Source organism: Rhyacophila brunnea, unplaced genomic scaffold (assembly GCF_057557595.1).
Source record: "Rhyacophila brunnea isolate RB1 unplaced genomic scaffold, BYU_Rbru_1.0 scaffold_13, whole genome shotgun sequence".
Lineage (NCBI taxonomy): Eukaryota > Metazoa > Arthropoda > Insecta > Trichoptera > Rhyacophilidae > Rhyacophila > Rhyacophila brunnea.
In genome coordinates this window covers 9,378,604-9,385,731 of record NW_028232785.1, presented here as the reverse complement: position 1 = coordinate 9,385,731, position 7,128 = coordinate 9,378,604, and the positions used below count along the sequence as shown (strand labels likewise).

Below are 7,128 nucleotides of genomic sequence, written 5' to 3'. Positions count from 1 at the left end.
ACTATAGTAATAAATGTTGGTAATGCGTCAATGACATTGAGCTAATTTACGACCTGCTTGTTGGCGAATTTACAAAAGTTGAAAGCCGGTCAACTTTACACGCTAGACGCAGGCGTGTGGACCGCGTCTTCGCAATAAAGCGTAGTAGCAACCTCCCGGTAAAAAACGAACTACGTTCTGTCAAAATAGTCGCTAACTTGTTGGCTTCTCAGCGAATGGAATGTTTTTTGTGTCATCATCATAATCGCAGTAGCTGAATCACTCGCTTTTAAATTCGCCAACAAACAGCTCGTAAAGTAGCTCAATGTAATTGACGCATAAAGCGTAAATGACACATGAAAAAATTTGTCACATCAGATCAAAAATGATAAAAACTACGGTACCTACCTATAAAAAATGGGGTGGCATTTATTTTAGGACGTCACTAACATCGGTAGTTGCAACAAACCCAAACACAACGTTTCTGTAAGCGGACACATTGCCACTCATCTATATCTATATAACGAAGCTATTATTAATAAAGTAACCACCTATCTATCGTCAGCATGACAATAAAAACAACTTGAATGAATTTATTTAGTTTTTAAGTGGCAATACTATTCATCTTCAACAGCAGTGTTGCCATGTCTACTGAAATTTCAGTAGATCTACTGATATTTTTTGCCAATATACTGAATTTTTGATTTTTTTTCGAAATTCAAGAAATCTATTGATATTTGTGTTTCTCCATAATTGTAAAATAACTGATGATTCTTTTAATAATAAACTTGAAATGATTTACGCACGACCTTTTTTGATATGTTACACTTCTAAATTGATGTAGGAAGCATTGTAACTCTACCCAAGAGCGCCATTTTACCCATGAATATCATCATTATTTACAATAAATTAATATTATTAGTTATTGTTATTCTTATTAGTTTTAAATCATATCTAATATACTACATTTTCCAAAATATACTAATATTTTATGAAATCTACTGATTTTTTTTGTGAAAATCTACTGAAATTTTAAATTTTGACTTGGCAACACTGTTCAACAGTATTGTCTATGACGAACGGATGAACCCTTACGTCATAATTATTAGAGAAACTCGGTTATCTCGGTAGTTAGACGTCTTAAATACACAAAATGGACGTGAAACGTGATCCAGATGAATTCGTAACTGATGCAGATGGCCAACATTGGTTTGATGTACCAATTTTTAATCCCAATACCTCGGATGCCCACACATATAATATAAAGCAAGAGAATTCTGATGATGCTCATGGCACCTTTGAGGTTAGTTTTTTTAAACATAGCGCGAGCCTAATACTACAAGGTTATAAGTGTTCGTTCTTGAGAAAACAAATCCAACAATAAAGTGCTATTCTTAGCTGACTCATTGTTACTTTTGTTTCGCCAACGACAAACACTTATAACCTTGTAGTTCTCCAATCTCCACTCGCGATAGGTTATAGAATATATTGTGAGTTTGGACAACTTAATCCGAAGAATCCGACTGACCTAGATGTAAAATGGCATAACTAAACTTGAGTTTGTGGTTTGTAATGCATTTTACATTGATAGGTAATTCATAATATCTTCATTAAGTGCGCCATTCGGAACCATATACACTGAAATACGCAAGTCCTCTAAGATAGGGGCCTATTTTTAGGACGCCAATATCATCAACTTAGATGGCGTCGCCTACAGTACTCATGCTTCGCAGACAATGGCCGAGACTGACAGAAATTGTGAGTGCCGTTCAAGTAAGTATCTGAGACAGCGATTAATCTTAGATATCCAAAACAGGTTTTCATCCAACAAATTTTGTTTGATATGTCCTCTAAAATTAGGCATAATGCTAATTTCTTTGTGTTTTATGTGAATGTTCTATATTATATCGGATGACCTTGATTTTTTTTTCTAGCATACGTATTTACAAATAGGTACATAATCCGCTCTTTGCGCCCAGCGCGTAACGATTAAGGTGGCCATTCGATAATTTTAGCATAGTGTTTAAATGGGGTAATTAAAAAGTAATTATCTAGCCAGCAGTCAATGAGTTAACAACTTTTTGTAGCAATTACTAATATTACACTTTTTCTCAAGGTTATTTTGTTTTACTTTTTTCTTGTTATTATTGTTTATATTACTTTCTTCTTTTCTTTCGACCATGTCCGATACTAATAGGATCATATGGGCCTCCACAGAGTAGAGGTTTGTATTGACAGATTTAGTTTTTTACGAGAAATGGATGTCAGCCACTTGCTCAACCTATTAGGTCCATACCCTGACACACACAAATTAAAAACAATATGTGTACTTGCCAGACCCAGGATTCGAACCTGGGACCCTATTATATTATAATTATATTAATTATATTACTTATAGTAATTCTCAATGCAATCTGTTATTGTAATAAACTTTACTTTAAAAAATCTAATAATGTAGGTATTCATTTTTAGAACCTTGTAACGAACGCCATCAATATAAAAACTGAGATTGATTTTCAAGGAGTTGACTTCAAGGACGAGTTTATTGACAACACAATATTACATCAGATCAAGCATGAAGATACGCAACCTAGTTGCTCTTATTCGGAAAACAAGCCTGAAAATCAGGTAATTACACAATATTATAATATATTATACAGCACTCGATATGGAAAAGTTTACGAACCGGAGCGCTCGACAGTTTTCTAAAGATATTATTTACATATTTGTCAAGGTTTATGTTTATTTCATAAAAATGAGTGTGTTAAATTTCCTATTATATGACCTATATAGCTTGGACGGTCAAACTATTTTTCCTACGAGACGGAGCGATAATTTTACTGATTTCACGAACAGGAACAGTGCTCCGGTGCGCTCCGGTCCATTTCGAACCCTGATAATATACCAATGTACACAATGAAGGAGTATACTGATTCGTTTTCAATGAAATTTATATATGTAGACCATGGACCCCACATCCTGAAGCGGACCTTATGCTAGGATCATTGGCGGGCCCCCCTACCTATCGCTAAAGATAAAGGCAGTGTGACGCACTACAGTAGCGTTTTCCAAATAGTGTACGCGAAAAAGTTAATGTGTATATTTAGTGCTTTTTGTATATTTTAATAATTCCATTTGAATTATGGGGTTGTCAAGTAACGATACACAATTAAAAATTGTATCGTAAAACCACGTAATTTTAAATAATAACATTAAAGAAGAAAAATAGCGCCGCAGGCGACTTTTGTTTTACTATTTGAGATAAATTAATTTGTGATGTGTGTTTATATCACTTATCTGGTCGACTCGCCACGTCGGGCTCCCAGGCTAGAGCCCTGTCAGCCCCCCCTTTGTGGGGGCCATGATGTAGACAACATATCGAGTAATTTACGTCATCACCGTCGTTACTGGAACCAAAACCCTCTGCCGCATTTACTTTCAGCGCTACTACATTCTCCACGTCAATAATCCAGTATAACGTGTCTAATATCGTGTGGATTTATTAATATTAATAATCACAAGATAAAAAGAACTGTTTATATACCACGTTTTTTCTGTTGAATCATATAAACTTGACAATTCTATGTATTAATAAATACTTTTTTGTCCTTGATAGAAATACTGAATACATTTATAGAATACTGAAATGTCATTTTGACATTTCATATTGATTTCCATTGTAATATTGTCGTAGTCATTGATTCACAGATCTGCAGCCCTATGTTCTTACTAGTGATATGAAGTCACCCGACGACATGACTTAATTGTGACGTCAGCCAATACACGCTCGTGGCAAGACGTCCAACGCACACGGCTCACCATAAATATTATTATGCTGAAACACCTATTTGTGTATGGGGACAATGGACAACGCCACTTTTTTAGTAGCGTTATTTTCTCGAATGCTATTATCACTTCGGTAGTACGTCACAATGATGTCATATGACGTCATGTCGACCGGGCGACTACAACTCGTAATTTCTAACATAATGCCCCTGAGGGTGATCAATGACAACCTCTACGAGTGTATCATTAGTTTTGTTTAGCTCGGTTACCTGTTAAACAACAAGAAGGTCATAAGTACCTAACAAAATAAAATCGAGTGTCATAACAGCAAACGGGTTGCTTGTTTGGTCTATAAAATTAACTAAAGTTTCGAATCCTCTGATGTACAACGCAAGATACTTCCAAAAAGAATGTATTTTAGCATTCGTTAAATTTGGTAGCCACCCGTAGGCGGGTCGTGTAGCAAGAATGGACTGTTCCTTAAAGCTAGAAGAGAATCCTGGATACCAGACCGGACTGGTGGATGCAGACACAAAATTGTTAGAGCCCAGGTTAGGGGTGATAGAGGAAGTTCTTGATGGAGGGTAGAACCCGCTTTTGATGACGACCAAACTCGCGTGGAGTTCAAAGTACAATTACGAATGTGGTTCGTTACCCATGGCACAGTCAATATTTGATATTTTATTAAACAATTTAATATAAGTATTATATTTATTTGTTAATTTTTATATAAATGATGTATTTTTTTTAGTTTATCACTGCAAGTACCATAATGGCCAATGATCATCAATCAAAATTCTCAGTGGCTTCCGAAGATATACAAATTTATGAAAAATACATTAAGAAAGAACTCGAAGATAATCACGAAAAGATTCCAGATATTAATTTCATCTCTCGTTCTAGAATACGAAATGTTATTCAAACGAATGTCACAGACAATGATGTATTAGTACCTGTCATAATAATAGAAAAAACTTCTTTTTATAAAGAGAATTTTGTTTGCTATATATGTTATGATTTCTTTGGATCCTTGAACACACTGAAGCTACACAAAGAGGTACATGAAAACGTCATTGAAGAAATAACATATTCTGGTATTAATTTATTTAAATGTGATAAATGTAGTTATACAAGCAAACTCTCGATTCGAATGAAAATTCACAAGAAAACACATTCTAGTGAAAAACCATTGAAATGTAGTGAATGTAATTACGCATGCATCCGATCTCTTGACACGAAAACACACAAAATGACTCATTCTGATGAAAAGCCATTTAGATGTGACGAATGTAGTTTTATGTGCGTGCAATTTGGTGATATGAAAAGACATAAAATGACTCATTCTGGTGAAAAGTTATTTAAATGCGATGAATGCAACTATTCATGTATACGATCTACTGATATAAAATATCATAAAATGACCCACTCTGGTGAAAAACCTTTTAAATGTGACCAATGTGATTTTGCATGTACACGACCTGGCGGCATTAAATCACACAAAATGACTCATTCAAGTATCAAGCCATTTAAATGTGATGACTGCGATTTCTCATGTATAAAATCTAATAAGTTGAAAATACACAAGTTGACTCATTCTGGTGAAAAGCCATTCAAATGTGATGATTGTAGTTACGCGTCTTTACGATTGAATGATCTAAAAATTCACAAAATAACCCATACTGGTGATAATCCATATAAATGTGATATATGTAGTTACTCATCTGCAAAATCTAGTAGATTGAATTCACACAAGTTGATTCATTCAGGTGTAAAGCCATTAAAATGTGATCAATGTAATTATTCATGTATACAATCTACTAATTTAAAATTACACAAAATGATTCATTCTGGAGAAAAGCCATTTAAGTGTAATGAGTGTAGTTATGCATGCATATATTCCGGCACCATGAAATCACATAAAATGACACATTCTGGTGAAAAGCCATTTAAATGCAATCAGTGTATCTACTCGTGTAGAACATCCAGTATGTTGAAATTACATATAATGACACATTCTAATGTAAAACCATTTAACTGTGATGTATGTAGTTATTCATGCGTACGGTCTACCGATATAAAAACACACAAAATGACTCATTCTGGCGAAAAGCCATTTAAGTGTAACAATTGCAATTTCTCATGTATAACGTCTAGTAATTTGAAATCACACCAAAGGACTCATCCAGGCAAAAAGCTACTTAAATGTGATAAATCCGTATTAGATCCAGTATGATGAAATCCTATCTAAGTTTTACATTCTAAAATCAATTCGTAAGGCCTTTCGCTCACGGAGAAACTAAAATTCGATGAACTGGTTCGTGATGGAACTTATAAAGTGAACGGTGACTGATGCTTCGCACTCGGCGAAACTGAAACCCACTTGAAATAATAATATTATCATAACCTCATACTGTCAAAGACCTATTGTCCTTCGTACTTCATTCTAAGCCTTTCTGACAGCTTGTAATTATTCAGGCAGGGGTATTGTTCAACTTCTGACACACATTTTAATTTAAAAATCGGTTCGCTCAACTTTAATTTTTGACGTCTTGACCTTACCTTGTTATTGCTTTTCAATGCTACCATTTTTGGTAAGAAAATATGATTTTTCATCAAATCTACTGAATTCGTCGCTTAAGAAACAACACCGCGGAAGTCTTTACTACTACTAACTTTTTTTTCCGACCATGTCCAATCCGAATAGGATCATATGGGCCTCCGCAGAGTAGAGGTTTGTAGGTATTAACAGATTTGTTTTTACGAGAAATGGATGTTAGCCACTTGCTCAACCTGTTAGGTCCATACCCTGACTCACACACATATTGAAAAACAATATGTGTACTTGCTAGACCCAGGATTCGAACCTGAGACCCACGGCATGATAGTCAAACGCTTATGCCGCGCGGCATAAAATAATATTTTTTTTAACTAAACACAAAAAAAAAAAAGTTAAAAGGTATCAATTTTCAATTTTTTGAGACGGTTTTTGTTTGCCCCTGAAAATTTTAATTAATTGACTTCCGCGGTGTTGTTTCTTGACGTGATATTGGTACCACTGTTTTATTGGCGACTAGAAACTGCTAGACTGGGATACTAGCATGTCGCATCATCTTCGGTTTCGGTCGTGAAGGTTTTGAAACAGATTCTAGTCTTGCCGTGAGTGAGCCGCAATTAAAACAATATATTGGCTAGCTGGAATTTAGTTTCAGTCTTGTCCTTTTTTGAGTATTCTAGTGAGCGGAAGGTCTAAGAATGAGACTGACAATACAAACGTGGCTTCTCCGATTTAATTTTGTTATATTAAATGTTGATTTTCGTTCCAATAGAAAAGACGTATTTGAAAGATTAACTGGGTATTACATC

The 7,128-nt window shown here is 34.8% G+C and overlaps 1 long non-coding RNA gene across 1 annotated transcript; it reads left to right on the top strand.

Annotated features, from left to right (window-relative positions):
• The first annotated feature begins 1,068 nt into the window (after window positions 1-1,068).
• LOC147076404 (uncharacterized) lies at window positions 1,069-7,128 on the top strand. The gene is made up of 3 exons (XR_015069614.1): window positions 1,069-1,282; window positions 2,452-2,607; window positions 4,517-7,128. It is a non-coding gene; the product is annotated as an uncharacterized LOC147076404 (long non-coding RNA).